At 45.2% G+C, this 17754-nt stretch overlaps 1 long non-coding RNA gene across 3 annotated transcripts in view; it reads left to right on the top strand.

Moving 5' to 3' along the window:
- LOC116483627 (uncharacterized) overlaps window positions 1-5221 on the top strand; it is a 59108-nt gene extending 53887 nt beyond the window's left edge. For all 3 annotated transcript variants that reach the window (XR_009210107.1, XR_009210108.1, XR_009210104.1), the window contains exon 6: window positions 3120-5221. This is a non-coding gene — a long non-coding RNA (uncharacterized LOC116483627). The remainder of the gene's footprint in view (window positions 1-3119) is intronic.
- The last annotated feature ends 12533 nt before the right edge of the window (window positions 5222-17754 follow it).

Genomic DNA, 17754 nt, shown 5'->3' with positions numbered 1-17754 from the left:
GGATCACTTGAGCCCAGGAGTTTGAGATCAGCCCGGGCAACATGACAAGACCTCATCTCTACTAAATTTTTTTTTAAATAATAAAACATTAGCAGGGCATGGTGGCAGGTGCCTGTACTTCCAGCTACTTGGGAGGCTGAGGTGGGAGGATTGCTTGAGCCTGGGTATTTGAGGCTACAGTGAGCTATGATCATGCCACTGCACTCCTGTCTGGGTAACAGAGTGAGACCCTGTCTCAAAAAAGAAAAAAACAAACAAAACCCAGGAGCTTGTTATTATCATTGTCATTTTAGTTATTTGCTGAATTATTTATTCATTGCCTACTACTGTGTGCTAGATGCCCTCTGGAAGCGTATAGTGATCATTTACTATGTTAAATATGTGCCAGACACTTTATGTGAGGAATGAAAGCTGTAAAAAAGTGGTAGGATTTAAGGTAAGCAGGCAGAGTGAGTAGAACTTTTCCAGGTAAAGAGGCAGAAGGATGATGTGGGCAGAAGATTGTGTGTTTGGCAGAAGGAGCAGTGAGTGCAAAAGAAAGATGCTTGAGTGAAATTTGCAGGGTTTATGAGCAGTTCAGTTTTGCTAGTGCAAAACGTATGAGATGCGAATGGTTGGGAATGAAGTGAATACCTAAGGTAAGCTTATGACAGACTTTGTTTTTTGAGACAAAGTCTCACTCTGTCACCCAAGCTGGAGTGCAGCGGCATTCTCGTGGCTCACTGCAACCTCCACCTCCTGGGTTCAAGTGATTCTAATGCCTCAGCCTCCCAAGTAGCTGGGATTATAGTCGTGAGCCACAATTCCCAGCTAATTTTTGTATTTTTAGTAGACACAGGGTTTCAGCATGTTTGACAGGTTGGTCTCTAACTGACCTGAAGTGATCCACACGCCTCGGCCTCCCAAGTGCTAGGATTACAGGCGTGAGCCACCAGTCCCTGCCCAGACTTTTTAATACTATAGAAATGAGTAGATCTCAGGCTAGGTGCGGTGGGTCATGCCTGTAATCCCAACACTTTGGGAGGCCAAGGTGGGCGGATCACGAGGTCAGGAGATCGAGACCATCCTGGCCAACATGGTGAAACCTATCTCTACTAAAAATAAAAAAAAATTAAAAAATTAAAAAATAAAAAAAAAATTAGCTGGGCATGGTGGCATATGCCTGTAGACCCAGCTACTCAAGAGGTTGAGGCAGGAGAATCGCTTGCCTTACTTTGGAAGAGTCAGTTGAAGTCACAAGGGCTCAATATTTGCACTCTTTCAGTGAATGCAGGCAATTTTCTTATTCAATCTGTAAAATCGTATTATTGATCTCCTATTAATGTCATATTTATAAAAGTATCATGAGGATGCCAAATGCTAAAAATGGAGATGGTCTAGTAACTAGAAATGCCCACCCCAGGGAGCGCAGATACCTCTCTCCCTACATCCTAATGATATGATGTATTTTGGAATACAGACATTAGAACTTCGTGAAGTTTTAGCTGTTGATTCTTTCCCAAGCATCATCCAGTTAATGATTTAGGCAACATGACTGAAATAATTCATTGATCATGCACATTAACATAAATGTTACACAAAATACGCCTCTAACTGAAACCGAGAGGTATAAAAACATACTTCAATCTTCGTAAAGAACTTTGTGAGGAAATGTAACTCTGTGATTGTATAGACACTTTTCCTCATAACACTTTGACATTCACAAACAGTAGATTGCGCTGCAGTTTGTAACCATTTTAAGTTGCATAAATGTCTCCTTGATTTTCAAATGTAGTATACTACTGTCTACTAAAACTCCTTTTTGTTTCAACTAAGTACTCTCACATATATTAGTTTATAATAATGTTTCTTATTATTTTAAAAGTGTTTTCCATTCAAGGAAACGAAGTAAATTCCTATGTTAGATGGTTGAAGACTAGGTATTAGCCAGAGAGGTCTAGATGGTAAAATCCATCTTCCAGCTTCAAATAAGCTCCATGAACATAGAGGAATGCCAGGTGTCACACACCTTTCCTTCACTCGAATTCATTCTTGACTACAGCCTGTATGCCTGTTCCAGGGACATTTAAACTCTTAAAGGATTTCTTCTGATCTTTACTAAATACATTAAGAAGAATGCCAGCCAGTGCCCTTTTATGTACTGGGACATGTAGTCATGTGATTAAAACAGGGAACATGAACTCTGACTTTAAAATGTATTGTAGATATAAGTGCTCTCAGCTAGAAAAGGTTTTCCACATCCACAGTCATGATGGGAGCCTTTCACTCCTCAGAAATAATCCCTTTTTAGGTTGTCAAAAAAGAGTACAACTGCCACAGCTCATGATGCAATATCTTCATGAGCCCAGAGCACATACAAATCCTAAGGGAACTACCATAGTACAGTGCTCATTCTTGGCACCGGAACAAATGAAACATTCTATCCTGCACACACCTGCCAGAGCAGGCCACTTTCCTCTTCTGGGAGATTTAAAAAGCTCCCCAAAATGTTATTACTCCCATCCCCAATACACAGAAAAAGGGGGAAAGGCTGTTTCCAGTGCTCTGCCTTTAAACAGCTGTAAATGTCCGTACTCACAGTGGCATATTACAAAGTAATAAACTGTGCACTTGAGGGCAAACCACATATTGAGCTAATGAAGAGCTCACTGTGATTAGGATTCGATCAAACATAACAGCAGAACATAAGCAAATTTTATCTGAATTCCGTAATGAATATACATGCTGCACTAACATTAAAAAAGCATGGCAGCCTATCCCAAACCAGCAAGAACAGTTGTGTGCATATAGTGGGTCTTTGTGTGTTTGAACTCCCACCACATAAGGGCAAACTCGATATGCATGCTAACATCCTATAATTATCAAATCAAAAAAATGCTAAAGGATCCCAGAGTGAACATGAGGGAAAGACCCACTCTCCTTTAATTTTTACAAATAAATTTAAATGATAAATTAGAAACACAAATAAATTTAAGCTATAAATTAGAAACAAATAAATTTAAACTATCAATTAGAAACACAAATAAACATAAGTGGCTCTAACTTTCAAATGAAGTAAATGAATTGTGTAGGAGATTAACCCCTTAACCTTTTTTTTTTTTTTTTAATTTCTTGACCAGCTCTTAGACGAAGAAGATGTCTCTTCCCGTTCTTGGCAGCCGGAAAACAATGGCATGCAGCCTTTCCTGCTCCTCCTGCCGCCTCTCCTGTACCAACAGCTTCTCCACCCAAGCCTGGGGAGTCCTGCATTACAGAAAGCAGCTGCTGGATCTGCTGTGCAGTGGGGTTGTCATGGGGAGAACCCTCCCTCTCCTCTCCTGGTGCAGGCTCCACGCTATCAGTGAGGCTCACCTCACAAAGATCTTCAGGGAGAGGGAGGGGGGTGGGAATCTGGGCACAGTGCAAGCCTCCCCTGCTCCTGACTGCCCACCCCACCTGAGGGCTCTACTCACCACCCTGCTTGTCAGCAACACCCCAGCTCATGTGGGATTGGGACTCCCAGAGCGGTACACAGGTAGTGGTCTGGCTGCTGCTGCAGACTCTGAGCCTCTTGGCTCTTCAGCTCCACCTGCAGGAAGACCCTGGGCATGAGGGCATGTGGTGGCTGGCTTCCAGATTCCTGGCCCATTAATAGGGCAGCGAGGGCACTGTGGGGCTCTGTGGCCTGCACAGGCCCCTGGCCCCTTGCTCCAGGCCTAAGAGACTGTCTCCCTTGCCTAGAACCCCATGCCTCCTTCCCCAGCCTCAAATCTCACGTCCTTTTTCCCAGCACTTAAACTGTAGGCCACAGACTGGTGGAAAAGCAGGGGTAGCCAACCACCATCTGCTGAGTGTGCTACATGCCTAATGTTTCCACATATTATCTCATTTAATCATCAGCACCTCTGCAAGGAAAAGGCTAACTTCCTTTTGAAGTTAAAGAAACAGAGACTTAGAGATGCAAAGTAGTTGAATTATGACCAGTGGAACCGGGTCAGAATCCAGTTTGAATCTAAGGAGTCTTTTTTGTTTTTATGTTTTGTTTTGAGACAGTGTCACTCTGTGTCCCAGGCTGGAGTGCAGTGGTGCGATCTCAGCTCACTGCAACCTTCACCTCCCGGGCTCAAGTGATTCTTGTGTCTCAGCCTCCAGAGTAGCTGGGATTACAGGCATGCACCACCAGGCCCGGCTAATTATTATTATTTTTTTTAATTTTAGTAGAGATGAGCTTTTGCCATGTTGGCCATGCTGGTCTCAAACTCCTGACCTCAAGTGGTTGTCCTGCTTTGGCCTCCCAAAGTGCTGGGATTACAGGCGTGAGCCACCACACCCGACATAAGGAGCCTCTTATACCACTGTCTCTTCCTCTGTGATTGGGGGGCTCCATGCCTCTAGCTGGGATGATGATGTCCAGACCTGGGAGGAGCCCAGGGCTACCCGCCTCTAAAAGTCAGAGGGCAGGAAGCAAGAAACAGTCATAGGACTGCCCTGGAGGGTGCTGGGGTCACCTGCCCCCAGGCTGCAGCTGCCTCTGGCCTGGCACCTCCCCTCCCCAGAGGCTGGTACCCGCCTCCCAGCCCTTCTTGGCTAGCTCAGAGGTTAGCATCTCTGTCAGCTCACCTGGCTTCTTCAGCTCCTTTACTTTCTGCTCCAGCTGCTGTAGGGCCTTGTCCTGGACAGAGAGAACCAATCAGTGGCCACCCACTAAAACTGGAGACCCCAGAACTTGGTGTCTGCCTCCCATGGCACCGGGAAGGGTGGAGGCAGGTTAGAAAAATCATCCCCTCTCTCCCACAGCCATCAGAGCAGGGCTCTGGCTCACAGGTGCCTTTAGTAGTACCATTTCATGTGAAGGCTGCAATGCCCCATTTTACAGGTGGGGAAACAAAGGCCTTGAGTGCTAGGGAAGAGGGCAGCCTTCTTAGGTGGGGCAATGCACCAGCTCCTTCCAGGTGCTGGATGCCTCGTCCCACTCCTCATTGAGGGCTTCCCACCCAGGCTCCAGCATCCTCTGCAGCTCCCGTGACCTCTCCTGCCCTGGCGGCTTCTCCAGCTGACACAGCCTCTCTTCCCGTTCACGTAGCCTTTTTGGTTCACGTAGCCTCTCTTCCCGTTCACGTAGCCTCTCTTGGTTCACGTAGCCTCTCTTCGCGTTCACGTAGCCTCTCTTCTCATTCACGTAGCCTCTCTTGGTTCACGTAGCCTCTCTTGGTTCACGTAGCCTCTCTTGGTTCACATAGCCTCTCTTCCCATTAGCCTCTCTTGGTTCACGTAGCCTCTCTTCCCATTCACGTAGCCTTTTTGGTTCACGTAGCCTCTCTTCCCATTCACGTAGCCTCTCTTTTGGTTCACGTAGCCTCTCTTCCTGTTCACGTAGCCTCCGTTTGCATTCACGTAGCCTCTCTTCCCATTCACGTAGCCTCTCTTTTGGTTTATGTAGCTTTTCCCATTCACATTGCGTCTCCTCCTCTTTGCATATAGCGTTCTCCCATTCACATATATTCTCTTTCCATTCACATATACTCTCCTGTCTATGTATCCTCTCCTTCAGTATACATATGCACTCCTCCTTTCTCACATTCAGGGGACTCAACATCCAAGTTTTTTTCTCCTCGGCCTGCAGCCGTCTTTCCACACTCTCTAGCTCCTTAGGTGGTTGTTCTCGTAGCTGCTCCACCTCAGAGGGCCCTGCTGGAGGCTCTGGGGCCAGGGGTTCAACTGAGAAAGGAAGCAGACAATAAGGGCCTCTGGATTCCCAAAAAAAACCAAAAAAACCTCCCTTTGGTGCAAAGCTTCTCCTCTCAAACTTGGCCTCACTGCTAATGATTCCTCGCACCCGGATGGTAGCCAATCTTCCAAGTCACTTTCAGATAGCACTGTGGGTGGCTGACAACGGGCACTCCTCCCTCTTTACTGATGGGGACACTGAGGCTCATGGAGATGACAAGACTTGCCGTCTCCTGGCACAGACCTCTTTCTCTCTGCCTCAAAGCCCTTCCATCCACCCACCTCCCTGGGGCATTCTAAGTCACCCCCACAGACCTCTGATGCCAGTCCTGCTCCCAGGTCATGCCAGCCCCATTTTACTCGTCTGGTGTTTTAACTTGAAAAAGCTCCTCCTGAGCTTCTGTAACCGATGCTTCCACTTCGACATGCAAGGAGCCTGCCCAAAGCACGGGGGAAAGGGCCCTGGAGAGGGGCTGGTGAACCTCTACAGACAGACTTTGAGAAAGGCCCACCCCTCTTCTGCCAGCTTGTGATTTAGAAAGGTGCATTCATTCAAGAAACATTTACTGAGTACGTACAGGCCACGTTCAGTTCTTCATAGCAGAGATATAAGACAGCAAAGGACAGACGGGAGCCCTTGGCCCTGAGGTTTCCATTCTAGGGGCCTTTAAATCTCAGACTTTCAGAGCTAACAGAGACCTTTGATGCTCTCTACCTCCTCCAGAAACACGAGCCTAAGGAGGAGAGAGGGCTTGTCCAGACTCAAAAAGCAAATTAGGGACTGAGGCAGGGCAGAAATTCCGGCCCCTGACAACCAGTCAGGCTAGTGCTTCCCTGAGAGGCAACAACTCCAGGGCATGTGTGGCAAGGACTAGAGCAGGGGTGTCTGGAGAAGAGAGAGTCAGCAAAGAGGGCAGTGCAGAAGAGCCGTGCTGCATGTTCTGTGCTCTGGGGTCCCTCCAGGTGAGACCTGGGTACCCCAGCTCCCCATTTGCCCTTGGCATCAGGGGCCCCTAGCCCCTTTCTTCAGGGACCCAAGGGGAAACTGGAGTCCAGGATTGACAGGCTGGAATCAGGGGACCCCACTGGACTCTTCCCAGTGAATTGATGTTTTCGCTGAGTTGGCCGATTATTGTGGAGCTTGAATCCAGGGCTGCCTCTAGTTGGTACTGGCTCTGAGGTGGTTGCAGAGAGGAGGAGTTGGAGGAAGATTGTGGGGAGGGGTAGAGAGAACAATCATTAGGGCTGGGGGGGTGTGGGCTGTCTCAGCTGGCAGAGGGGCAACAAGCCCCTGCTGTGGGAGGAGGTTGGAGGGCTGGCCTGCAGGGTCACTGCACCTCGGCCCAGGGCCTCTTAACCTCCAGATCCTTCAAGGTAGATGATGCAGGGCCCTCCCTATAGACACCTGTTGCTGATTGCCAGAGATGAGAGTGCACATGGAGATGTTCTGTCCCCCCTCACTGTCTAAGCCCTCTGACTTCCTTTCTTCCACATCAACGGGCAAAAGCTTCTTTTCTGCCTATCTTGGACCCTTTGTCCCATAACTCCTTTGTGCCAACTTCTCTCATGGTTCTTATCTCCCCACCCTCCCACTGTGGGGCCCTTTCAGTGACTCCTAAAGGGACGGCCTGATGGCAAGTGGCTCTTCTCATTGGCCTGGCTTCCCCTTGAGACTGGGGATGAGGAAAATCGAACAGCAATGGCCATTTCCTGGATGTCCTGGGTGTTTGCAGCAGGCCATGTACTAAGGATGCACATAAAAGCAACAAGAATGAATTTCATTTAAACTTCACAAATGGAAGTCACAAAATACCACCTCTATTATACAGATGGGAAAAGAGAGGCGCAAAGACCTCAAGCAACTTGCCCTAAATCATATCCTAATCAATCCTTAGACGGAGAGGCAGGATTCAAACCCAGGATTCTTAACCAGTACCCAACAGTCCATCCACAATCTTAACAATTACCCTCTCCTGCCCCTTGGGCCCCCTGTCCCCAGGAGCCTGGCCAGCCAAGACTCACATCGAAGCTGCTGTGTGTATTTTCTTGTTGGTTTGTATGTGGATGTGTTTTCACACCAGTTGGGTAGATGTGTAGGGGCACGGTTGCTGCATACTATGTGATGCTGCAGTTTCCTTTGCAATAACATGCCATGCTGTCTTGTGAAGTGGCTATGCCATTATGCAGCCTCCCCAGTAATGAAGGAGAGTTCCTGTTCTGTATTCTCACCAAGGATTGGTAGTGCTGGCTTTTGCTTGTTTATGTAACTGTCCTAATCGATGTATAGGCTATCTCATTGCTGTTTTAATTTGCTTTCCTCAGTGTACAGTGCATTACTTTTTTCTCCTAATTCCCTAGTGTTCACCATGTCTTTATATGCTTATTTTCCATCAGAATATCTACTATTGGGAGGTATTGCTACATATATTTGTCCATTTATTAAATGTAGTTTATTTTCTTACTTTTGAATTTCGCAAGTTCTTGGTATATTTTGCATGCAAGTTCTTCAGATATGTGTTTTGTAAATGCTTTCTTTAAAGATAAGTCTAGCAAGGATGCCCTTTCTCACTACTCCTATTTAACATAGTATTGGAAGTTCTGGCCAGGGCAATCAGGCAAAAGAAAGAAAGAAAGGGTATTCAAATAGGAAGAGAGGAAGTTAGATTGTCTCTGTTTGCAGATGACATGATTCTGTATTTAGAAAACTCCATCATCTCAGCCCCCAAACTCCTTAAGCTGATAAGCAACGTCAGCACAGTCTCGGGATACAAAATCAATGTGCAGCAATCACAGGCATTCCTATACACCAACAATAGACAAGCAGAGAGCCAAATCATGAACTCCCATTCACAATTGCTACAAAGAGAATAAAATACCCAGGAATACAACTTACAAGGGACTTGAAGGACCTTCTCAACGAGAACTACAAACCACTGCTCGAGGAAATAAGAGAAGACACAAACAAATGGAAAAACATTCCATCCTCATAGATAGGAAGAATCAATATCGTGAAACTGGTCATACATTGGACATAAATCCAAAGAGAAAAACTACTTTAAATTTCATATGGAACCAAAAAAGAGCCTGTATAGCCAAGACAATCCTAAGCAAAAAGAACAAAGCCGGAGGCATCATGCTACCTGACTTCAAACTACACTACCAGCCTACAGTAGCCAAAACGACATGATACTGGTACCAAAACAGAGATAGATACAGACCAATGGAACAGAACAGAGACCTCAAAAATAACAAGACACATCTATAACCATCTGATCTTCAACAAACCTGGCAAAAACAAGCAATGAGGAAAGGATTCCCTCTTTAATAAATGGTGCTGGGAAAACTGGCTAGCCACATGCAGGAAACCGAAACTGCACCGCTTCCTTACACCTTATAAAAAAATTAAGATGGATTAAAGACTTAAACGTAAAACCCCAAACCACAAAAACCCTAGAAGAAAACCTAGGCAATACCATTCAGGACATAGGCATGGGCAAAGACTTCATGACTAAAACACCAAAAGCAATTTCCACAAAAGCCAAAATTGACAAATGGGATCCAATTAAACTAAAGAGCTTCTGCACAGCAAAAGAAACTACCATCAGGGTGAACAGGCAACCTACAGAATGGGAGAAAATTTTTGCAATCCATTCATCTGACAAAGGTCTAATTTCCAGACTCTACAGGGAACTTAAACAAATTTACAAGACAAAACAACCCCATCAAAAAGTGGGCAAAGGATATGAACAGACACTTCTCAAAAGAAGACATTTATGTGGCCAAAAAACATATGAGAGAAAGCTCAACATCACTATGCACATCAAAACCACAGTGAGATAACATCTCACACCAGTTAGAATGACAATTACTAAAAAGTCAAGAAACAATAGATGCTGATGAGGCTGTGGAGAAATAGGAATGCTTTTACACTGTTGGTGGGAATGTAAATTAGTTCAACCATTGTGGAAGACAGTGTGGCGATTCCTCAAGGATCTAGAACCAGAAACACCATTTGACCCAGCAATCTCATTACTGGGTATATACCCAAAGGAATATAAATCATTCTACTATAGAGACACATGTACACGTATGTTTATTACAGCACTATTTACAATAGCAAAGACATAGAACCAACCCAAATGCCCAGCAATGATAGACTCACTGCAGCCTTGATTTCCCAGGCTCAAGTGATCCTACTGCCTCAGCCTCCTAAGTAGATGGGACTACAGGTGCATGCCATCACACCGGCTACTTTTTAGTTTTTGTAGAGATAGGGTCTCGCCATGTTGCCCAGGCTGATCTTGAACTCCTGGGCTCTCATGATCCTCCCACCTCGGCCTCCCAAAGTGTTGGGATTACAGGTGTGAGCCACCACGCCTGGCTGAGAAAAGTATTTTTAAGAAGAGGGAGTGATCGGCCAGGTCAAATGCTGCAGAAAGACTGAATAAAATTAAGAACTGAACATTGACCATTGGATGTGGCAGTGCAGAGGTCATTTCATGGAGTGACTGGGGCGACAGTCTGTGGGAAGGACTCAGCAGAGAACGGGAGAAGATAAATGGAGTCAGCACATAGACACAATGCTTTGAGAAGTTTTGCAGAGAATGGAAAGAAACAAATAGGATAGTAGCTGGGGAAGGAGTGAGGCTAAGTGACTTTACCACATGGGAGAAACGTCACTAAATTTATATATTGTTGGGAGTGACCCAGTGAGGGGAGGGACTGATGGTGCAAGGGAGCAGGGGAGCTGCTGGGGCCCTGCCTGAGAAGCTGCGGGTGGTGGATCCAGAGTTCCAGGGAAGGCCTGGCTTTGGCTCAGAGCTTGGACCGTCCATCCATGGTGAGAGGAGAGGACACAGAATTGGGACACAAACATAGGGAGGTGGGTGGTTTTGCCCATGTGGGGAGGCGGAGGTTCACTCTTAAATGCTTCTCCTGGTTTCTCAATGATGAGAAGTGAGGTCAGAAGCTGAGGCTAAGTATGGAGGAGGAAGGGTTGGAGGTTTGAGGAAAGAGGAGAAAGTCTGAATAGCTTTTCTGGAGAGAAAGCAAGAGAGAGAAAGAGGGAGAATGGTCAACAGCAACATAGTAGGATTTTTAGGAAGCATAAAGGGCTGCGTGATCATGAATTTTGAAGCAAGATTGTTTTTTCTACAGACACACTAAGCTGAATGGGTGCAGGCTCCAGCTTGTAAACGTTTGCTCTTTTTATTGACCTTTTGCACAGAACCAATATTTTGCTTTAGGCCAGGCGCGGTGGCGCCTGCCTGTAATCCCAGCACTTTGGGAGGCCGAGGTGGGTGGATCACCTGAGATTAGGAGTTTGAGACCAACCTAACCAATATGGTGAAACCCCGTCTCTAATAAAAATACAAAAATTAGCTGGGCCAGGTGGCACGCACCTGTATTACCAGCTACTCAGGAGGCTGAGGCAGGAGAATTGCTTGAACCCGGGAGGCAGAGGTTGCAATGAGCTGAGATCACATCACATTGCACTCCAGCCTGGGCGACAGAGCAAGACTCCATCTCAAAAAAAGAAACAACAAAAAAAATTGCTTTATTGACCAGGTCAAACATCCTCCCTTTAACTTCTGCCTTTATTATTTCTTTAAAGTCTCCCAGCTTTGAGAGTTGAACATTTGGTTTCTTTATTATCAGGGGTTTCTTTTTTTTTTTTTCTTTTTTTTGAGATGGAGTCTTGCTCTGTCGCCCAGGCTGGAGTGCAGTGGTGCGATCTCGGCTCACTGCAAGCTCTGCTGCCTGGGTTCAAGCGATTCTCCTGCTTAAGCCTCCCAAGTAGCTGGGACTACAGGCGCAGGCCACCACACCCAGCTAATTTTTTTTTTTTTTTTTGAGATGGAGTTTCACCGTGTCACCCAGGCTGTTGCCCAGGCTGGAGTGCAGTGGTGCGATCTCGGCTCACCGCAACCTCTGCCTCCCAGGTTCAAGCGATTCTCCTGCCTCAGCCTCTGAGTACCTGGGATTACAGGCGCCCACCACCAAAAATTAGCCCAGCTAATTTTTGTATTTGTAGAAGAGACGAGGTTTCACCATGTAGGCCAGGCTGGTCTTGAACCCCTGACCTCAGGTGATCCATCCGCCTCAGCCTCCCAAAGTGCTGGGATTACAGGCATGAGCCACTGTGCCTAGCCAATTTTTTGTATTTTTAGTAGAGACAGGGTTTCACCATGTTAGCCAGGATGGTCTCGATCTTCTGACCTCGTAATCCACTTGCTTCGGACTCCCAAAGTGTCGGGATTACAGGTGTGAGCCACCACACCCGGCCTCTTTCTTATTTTCAAGTAAATTGACATACAGTAATACATTTTCCTTTGAGTCACTTTTTGCCAACATCTCGAAGGGTTTGAGAGATACTTTTCATGTTGAAATTTCTTTTTTTTTTTTTTTAAATAGAGACAAGGTCTGTCTCTGTCACCCATGCTGGTCCCGAACTCCTGGGCCCAAGTGATCCTCCCACGCCTCAGCCTCCTGAAGTGCTGAGATTATAGGCATGAGCCATTGTGCCCGGCCTCATGTTGAAATTTCTATCTAGGTGGGATGCGGTGGCTCACGCCTGTAATCTGAGCACTTTGGGAGGCCGAGGCAGATGGATCCCCTGAGGTCAGGAGTTTGAGACCAGCCTGGCCAACATGGTGAAACATCATCTCTACTAAAAATATAAAAACTAGCTGGGTCTGGTGGTGGGCGCCTGTAATCCTAGCTACTTGGGAGGCTGAGGCAGGAGAATTGCTTGAATCCAGGAGACGGAGGTTGCAGTGAGCCGACACAGTCCCACTGCACTCCAGCCTTGGCGACAGAGTGAGACTCCATCTCAAAAAAAAACCACGAAATTTCTATCTAAAGAGTTTGTAATTTTTTTTTTTTTTTAAATGGAGTCTCGCTTTGTCACCCAGGCTGAAGTGCAGTGGCATGATTTTGGCTCACTGCAATCTTCGTCTCCCTGGGTTAAGCAATTCTCCTGCCTCAGCCTCCCAAGTGGCTGGATTACAGGCAAACGTCACCATGCCTGGCTATTTTTTGTATTTTTAGTGGAAACGGGGGTTCATCATATTGGCCAGGCTGGTCTCGAACTCCTGACCTTGTGATCCGCCCGCCTTGGCCTCCCAAAGTGCTGGGATTACAGGCGTGAACCACCGCCTAGACGTTGTAATTTCGGTGTTTATTTCCTCTTTCCTCTCTGTCTTGAGTACTTTATTTTGTTAAGTTGTGGTTAATTTCTAATTTTATTTTATTGGGGGTCAGTGAGTATGGTCTGTGAGATTGTTACTTTTTGGTATTTTTTTAGATTTTTTGGATTTCCTTTCTAATTTTTTGGAGATTTTTTGGTCTAATATTTGGGAATGCATATTGCATTGTAAACTTATCCTCTAAACATATAGCAATGAAATATAAAAAGAGCAAAATTCCCTGGGCACAGTGGCTCATGCCTGTAATCTCAGCACTTTGGGAGGCCGAGGTGGGCAGATCACGAGGTCAGGAGTTCGAGACCAGCCTGGCCAACATGGTGAAACCCTGTCTCTACTAAAAGATACAAAAAATTAGCTGGGCGTGGTGGTGCCTGTCTGTAATCCCAGCTACTTGGGAGGCTGAGGCAGATGAATCGCTTGAACCTAGGAGGCGGAGGTTGCAGTGAGCCAAGATGGCATCATTGCACTACAGCCTGGGTGACAGGGCAAGACTCCATCTCAAAAAAAAAAATTAAAAAATAAAAAAAATTTAAAAAGAGCAAAATTTACTTTGTAAGTAGACTCAAAGACATGAAATGTATCTCCATGGACTAAGATACAGGGACAGAAACGCAAAGTGGGGAGTTGGCCTGAAGAGGTTAAAGCTCTGGACTCCAAGTCTGGAATCAAGTAGGGAATGCTGGGAGTTTGACTATGGGTAATAGGAACTAAAACAGCCCACAGAAGACGGCAGTAGACCTGAGGCAGGATTCCTGGTTAGGCTTTTAAGGAGTGGGAGGGTGGGGAACTGAGCTAAGTATAGTGACTGAAGGGGTCCCAGAGACCTGGTGGAGAGAACGGTAGCATTGCTGGGCAGGGTGGGTCAAGGCTGCCCAGTTGAAATAAGCCTGCAAATAGAAACTCCAAATTCAACAATCCAAAGATAAGCACACTATAAGTAGGGTGACCATATCTCCTGCTTTCTCAGAAATAATCTCAGTGCACAATGCTAGTCCCAGCATCACACTACTGTCAGCCTCTTTCATTCTTACAGTATCCTGGTTTGGATGATCCATTACATGGTCACCTAACATATGAAATTAAAATAGTAGAACAAGGCTGGGCATGGTGGCTCATGCTTATAATCCTAGTACTTTTGGGAGGCTGAGGTGGGAGGATTACTTGAGGCCAGGAGTAGGAGGCCAGCCTGGGCAACATATGGAGACCCTGTCTCTACAAAAAAATTAAAATTAACCGGGCATGGTGGCATGTGCCTGTAGTCCCAGCTACTCAGGGGGCTGAGGCAGGAGGATCACTTGAGCCCAGGAGTTGGAGGCTATAGTCAGCCATGGTTGCACCACTGCACTCCAGCCTGGTCAACAAAGGGAGACTCTGTCTCTAAAAAAATTAAAAAGTGGCAGGTGCCTGTAATCCCAGCTACTCGGGAGGCTGAGGCAGGAGAATTGCTTGAACCCAGGAGATGGAGGTTGCAGTGACCTGAGATCACGCCACTGCACTCCAGCCTCCAGAAGTGACACAGCGAGACTCCATCTCAAACATAAAAATAAAATAAAATAGCCTGAAGAAAAGAATTGAAAATGGACTTCTTGTGTAGATGTGGGGCTCTTACAAATTACCCAAGAGTACCAAGAAATACAAGAAACATAAACATAAGCACTATCTTTATTAAAAACTACAGATTAAAATTCCAAGCCATGCCAGGCACGGTAGCTCACGCCTGTAATCCCAGCACTTTGGGAGGCTGAGGCAGGTGGATTACCTGAGGTCAGGAGTTCGAGACCACCCTGGCCAACATGGTGAAACCCCATCTCTACTAAAAATACAAAAATTAGCCAGGTGTGGTGGCACGTGCCTGTAATCCCAGCTACTCAGTAGGCTGAGGCAGGAGAATCGCTTGAACCTGGGAGACAGAGGTTGCAGTGAGCCGAGTTATGCCACTGCACTCCAGCCTGGGTGACAGAGCAAGACTCTGTCAAAAACAAAAAACCAAAAAAAAACTCCAAATCATAAACCAGGCGGAGGCTGACAGAGGCACTTGAGATTAAGCAGGAGAAAAACAGAGCTCTTGTGAAGAGCCAGCTGAGCTCACTAGCAAGGTGGGGGCCAACCTGGGAATAGGGTGCTTTATGCATCTTAGAAGAACACTGAAATAACATATTAGAACAAATGTTTTTAACTTAAGAAAAATCACCAGATAGAGGAATTGAGGCTGGGCATGGTGGCTCACGCCTGTAATCCCAGCACTTTGGGAGGCCAAGGCGGGCGGATCACGAGGTCAGGAGATCGAGACCATCCTGGCCAACATGGTGAAACCCATCTCTACTAAAAATAAATAAATAAATAAATAAATAAATAAATAAATAAATAAATAAAAAATAAATAAATAAATAAATAAATAAATAAATAAATAAATAAATAAATAAAAATTAGCCGGGCGTGGTGGCAAACGCCTGTAGTCCCAGCTACTCAAGAGGTTGAGGCAGGAGAATCACTTGAACCTGGGAGGTGGAGGCTGCAGTGAGCTGAGATTGTGCCACTGCACTCCAGCCTGGGTGACAGAGCAAGACTCTGTCTCAAAAAAAAAAAAAAACGAAGACAAAAAAAAAAAAGAAACAAGTAGATCTTTTCCTGTAGGCCACGGGAAATTTACCAGATGGAACGCTTTGGGCTGAAAATACCAGATGACCTAACTAACAGTGGCTAAAACAGTAGGGACCAGAGTTGTTTGGGCTGTTCAGTGATATCACAGTGTTTTGTTCATGTCAGTTTTCGTGGCTAATTAGCAACGGCTCCAAACATCATGGTCTCACTGACAATATCTGAAGGCGGAAAGGGTGGCTTTTCTTTACATGTTTCTTTTAGTTAGGGAGAAGACTCAGAAGCGTGCAGTTGACTTCCTGTAACATTTTATTGGCTGGGTCCTACCACAAGCTAATTCCTAAACCAGGCACTGGGAAAGCAAATGTAATTACTGTGATGAGCTTAGAATAATCTTTTCTTCTTTTGGAGTTGGGAGGGCTATTGGCATGATAAATATCCAAATAGACGTGTGTTCCTCCACCAAGACAGAACAGGGAATCACTATTGGGTAGGGAGACAGCAATGTTTACTGTAGGGATTCACTGGAGTGGGGAGTCACATGATTAGATTTGAGTATTAGGACATTCTGGTTATGGTATAAAGCAGGGATTGGCAAGCATCTTCTGTACAGGGCTTTTTCATGTGGTCTGTCATTCCTACTCAACCCTGCCATTGAAGTATGAAAACAGTCATAGATAAGAGGTAAGCAAATACACATGACTGAGCTCCAGTAGAACTTTATTTACAAAACCATAAGGCTGATTGGATTTGCCCCACAGTCTATAGTTTGCTTGACCCCTCATATGGAGGGTAGCTGGAAGATAACCACATAAAGAGACAGGGAAACAAAGGAAACATTTGCAGTTATCAGAGCTATAGTTTCCTTGTCCTGTCCTCACACTAGTATCAGTCTGTTGTGAGGTTTTCACCCATCCATGGTGAAATCATTAAGATTAAGGAGCGCAGTTATTCATTTAAAAATGTTGGTCTTTTTCTTGGCATGATGCCTTTTTTATTTATTTTACTTAAGCTTTTTTTTTAAGAAATAACATTAATAGTTTTTTCCCTATAAAAGCCACTACTTAAAAGCCCATGTTTAACTAGGAAATATAAACATAAAATAAATGTGTGGCAGTGGAAATATAAAGCAGATGCAGAAAAGAGGTACAGTTAATATGATTTAGTGATTGTTGAATGTAAAAACATAGGGGATAGGGAGAAATCTCAGATGATTCTCAGGTTTCTGGCTTGTGCCCTAGCATTTAACCTGGACATGAGGGAGTAGGCAGTTTTTAGGTGTATAGAGGAGAGCGCGGGTCAGCAGTCACGACTGACAGTTTTCCTGCATTGCTGAGTTTACTGGAATGTCCATGTAGGATATTTTCAGTAGGTAATTGGATAAAATTTTTATGGCTGGAGATGGAACTTGGAGGTTGGAGTTGCAAACTTGGAATAATGGAGGCAAAGTTGTAGATCTGAGTGAGCTTGTCCATGATGGGAAAGGTATAGAGTGAGCAGAGGGCCAGTGACAGAACCCTGGGAATATCAGCATTTCCCAGAGGAGTTAGGAAAGAAGCCTGAGCAGTGGCTAAAGAAAAAGGAGAGGAATCAGAAAATGATGCTGCAAAAATTTAAGAAGGTGAGAATTTCAAGGAGGGAGTATCAATTCTAACCAGTAAGATTACTAAAAAGTAAAGCGAGTTAACTTTTTAAAAGCTCTTTGGTGGCACTCTCTTCTAAAGAGCAATCATAGAGTTGTGGGGTTCGCTGTTGATGTGATCAGTACTTCTGGTGTTCCAATGTGGAAGAATACACCTACCAAGATCCTGCCTAACTTTTTGTAACTGCAGCAGCTCCCTATACAGGATCAGGGAAAATGGTCAAGACTGGTGAGTTAATGTACCGCCATTTTCCTAGAATTGTCTAAACCTAAGGTCATTTGTGAGGAAAAGTGTAGTCTTTCTTACCTGCTTTTTTGTGGAAATGCTTGTTTTGTACTCAAGTCCTTGATAAGCTCTTCTGAATGCATTCCCAAACAAACATCTGACGGCAACAACTGGAAGCCACTACCAGATGCATGTATATATCCTTCCTCTGACATGGAATCGTAATACAGCCATGTTGTGACACAGTTTCAGGTTTTGATTAGAAATAGTTTACAGGCTAGCAGTTTAGACAAACCGACATTGTAAAAATATTTTATTGCAGGAAACTAATATAATGTCCTGGAGAAAAAGATAAAGTGCAATATGCTGAATAT

This window comes from Hylobates moloch, unplaced genomic scaffold (genome assembly GCF_009828535.3).
Source record: "Hylobates moloch isolate HMO894 unplaced genomic scaffold, HMol_V3 SCAFFOLD_15, whole genome shotgun sequence".
In the NCBI taxonomy this organism is placed as follows: Eukaryota; Metazoa; Chordata; class Mammalia; order Primates; family Hylobatidae; genus Hylobates; species Hylobates moloch.
The sequence above is the reverse complement of the archived record's forward strand: the minus strand, read 5'-3'. Positions and strand labels throughout refer to the sequence as shown.